Below are 3,423 nucleotides of genomic sequence, written 5' to 3' on the forward strand. Positions count from 1 at the left end.
ATACTGTGACTCCCCATTTCCCAAAAGTGGCATCATGGTGTCTACCTTTGTATCAGATTCTCCCACAGCACGATTGATAAGTCTTACGAGCAAGGCTCTGATACAAGGCACACAACAACACCCACACGTCACTAATATTGCAATAAAAACAGACAAAGAAACCATAATTGACATAATAAAACCTTTCCATTGCCCAAAGACGGAGGTCAGCCACTCTTCCAGCGAGTTATCCACTCCTGAATGCTCATGCATTGTAATGGACAACGTCCTCAGGCCTTCCAACGCTCGGGTCACAGAGCCATCCGGAGCTGTGTTATTTGGAATAAAGGTGCAACACATATCCCCAAACATCGCGCAAACGCCCCCTTTTTCTCCCAACAACATGTCTAACGCCATCCGATTTTGTACTGCCATTAAAGATGTTGGACCCAACTGTTCAGCAAGCCCTTCAACCGCGTCCCTAGTAAGGTTCGCCAGTCTCAAGACGTTATAATGCACATAATTAATACGATCCACATTCTTGCTAGGAGTTACTGGAAAGAATGCAGAAATTATGGGAAGATTTTCAAATCCTCCAGCAATTTGGTCCGCTAACTTAAATTCATTAGGCACACCCCTGGGCACTCCAATAGCATCTATATACGTTGGTGATCCTATTGTAAGGTCAAACGATCCTGATGACCGCTTGGCCAACACATGACGTCTCCGCCTGGCTGTCAATTGAGCGGTGCCGGGCTTAGCCAGCCGCACCCCCTTTTTACCTACTAAAACAAGAGGTGCACCTAAACGTACCATGGCACAGATACCAGAAGTCCCAGTAGGAATTCTAACATACAATCTGTACCCACCACAATAATAATACAAACCAGCACGTGCCCACAGACCTATTTCGGTGCCGGTGTCTCTTGATAACTTTCCTCTGGCCAGGTACGTCACAGTGCACCAATCGGCGTTAATCTCCCCAGCCTCATGCTCATGTCTGTCAGGGAAAGATACAGTAAAGTTAAAACACGTGTAGTTGGCTCTTCTTGGCGTGAAGGGACCAAGTACAGTATCATTACCTATTGGTGGAAACAAACTTGCTAATGTAGTACAATTACCTTCAGAAACCGCTTCTCTAGTGAGTCTGAGCATGCACTCAAATCCCCACTGGTCTTCGGGATGTAAAGGAGCCGGTTCTGTAAAAAGATGTGGGCGGGCAGCTGCGCACGCCACACAATCTGAAACATTCTGTTCCCTAGCATTTTGGATAAGCCAGTCTAGCCATAAATTGCTTTCACGATAGCCAGTAGCCATTGAAATGAGCTGTTTAGGTTTTAGTCTTGTATAATCTACCTCGATTATTTGTGGGCCCGATTCAGAAAGTGGCAATGGTGGGGGAGGTGTTGATACAGTTATTTCAGCCACACCATGTGCAAAATCTCTAAAATTAATTTTAACCAAACCGTATGGATCCTTCCCTGAGACATCTGCACCTATAAATAAATACACCACAGATCGGGCGGGCCACACAGTGTCATACCAATGATTCAGTGAGAGGGTCAACGGGTTCTGCCCAGCTGAGAAGTCCCGCTGAAACCCAAGCTTCTGCCATGTGCTGTCCTTGTAGGGGCGCCACGTGCCAGAATACTCCACTATGGTAGACCAATGGTCACACGGGCCCTTCCAATAAGTGTGATAGGGGTAGCCAAGCTTCTGATTATTACACTCTATATCTACCATTGGATTGTAACCTACCCAGACATCATATCCCCGCCATGAACTGTTTAAGCCTTTACATTTAATGACAGCACAAAGGTCGAATGTATACGAGGTAGTGGACCCTTTAACGTAGTCCAACTCTATACCGCCATAATAATCCAAACACTCATCTGATTTACCTGTTTCACTGCGTTTGGTTCGCTTCGCCGTGGCCTGTGATGGTGGAGTCGCCGGAGTGGATTCAAGTCTGTCTATGGGCAATTCACTTATAAGAAAAATCACAGTTACAATAACAACAGCCATCACTCCTAACACTACCATCTCTTTCCAATTTCCCCATAACCCCATCTTAGTTTTGTTTTATTTTGTTTTTTGTTGTTGTTTTTTTTAATCTTATCTCTTTTAATTCAATATAGTTTCACTTTCCACTTGTTTTTATGAAACCACCTTTATCTTCTGAGTCGGGCGATTCTCTGTTGCTCTTCTTTCTTCAACTTCCGGGGTAGACTACCCTTCAGTCGTTGCATGGATCAGGGATTTATTCTGTCCCTGGGCTGGGATCCATGTGGGGGGTCTCAGCCGAGTTCCCCCTCTTTTCTTTTGCCAAGAGCCTCTCCGACCGCTTAGGCTCTTCAGCTACAGCACACTGGCTCCAATGGTACCAGGTTTCACCTTTCCCCTTCAGCTGAACTGCGTGTGAGGTCCTGGTCCCCACCTCAAACGGACCTGTCCACCTGGGCTCGTTCCACTTCCGTTTGTAAACCTTCAGCCACACCCACTTCGCCTCTGGCACCGTCTGCTCCTGTCCTTGGCCCGCAATCACCTGGGATGTAAAACTTAAGACAAGAGCTTTCAGTGCTTTAAACTGCTTTAAATGTTCAAATGTATGCATTTCTTGTCTTAAAGCTGGCACCCCTGCAGTGGGTCCAGGAAATTGTCTCCCGGTGAACAGCTCATAAGGAGTGAACCCGGTAGACTGATTTACTGAGCATCTAATGCTCATGAGCGCTATTGGTAACGCCTCAACCCAATCCATTTTGGTCTGTGCACAGATCTTAGCCAATTTATTTTTTAAGTTTTGATTCATCCGCTCAACCTTACCTTGAGACTGTGGATGATAAACGGTCCCAAACCTGTGTTGCAACCCTAGCATGGATTCCACTTCCTGCAAATGTTTATTCTTAAAATGTGTCCCATTATCTGATCTAATTCTCTCTGGGAATCCATGCCAGGGAATGTAATAATTTATCAAACACTTAATGACTGTTGTGCTGTCTTCTCTCCGGGCTGGCCACGCCTCTGGCCACCCTGTCAAACTATCCACACATACCAGCAGGTATCTGAAGCCCCGTGCTGGTGTCACCATGTCTGTGTAATCAATCACTATTTCCTGCCCCGGCCTCTGGACCAGGGGAAACTTACCCATCTCTGGTTTCACTGTGGGTTTAGGATTGTGTTGGCCACAGATAAGGCAGGTTCGCACATGCTCCCTCAACATGTCCTTCAGGAATGGGTGCCACCAATGACAGAGATTCCTCTCCATCTGGGCCACACCCACATGCCCAAGGCCATGAGCTTCTCTGATCTTTTTCTCTGCCATATCTGCCGTCAACACTGGTCTTCCATCTGGCCCCCTCCAGATGTTGCTTACCTTTATGGCTCCTCTCTCCTTCCAGAGTGACTTTTCTTCTGGAGAGGCCTTCTCCTGTTCTTTTACGATCT

This window comes from Oreochromis aureus, linkage group 15, assembly GCF_013358895.1.
Source record: "Oreochromis aureus strain Israel breed Guangdong linkage group 15, ZZ_aureus, whole genome shotgun sequence".
NCBI classification, from domain to species: domain Eukaryota; kingdom Metazoa; phylum Chordata; class Actinopteri; order Cichliformes; family Cichlidae; genus Oreochromis; species Oreochromis aureus.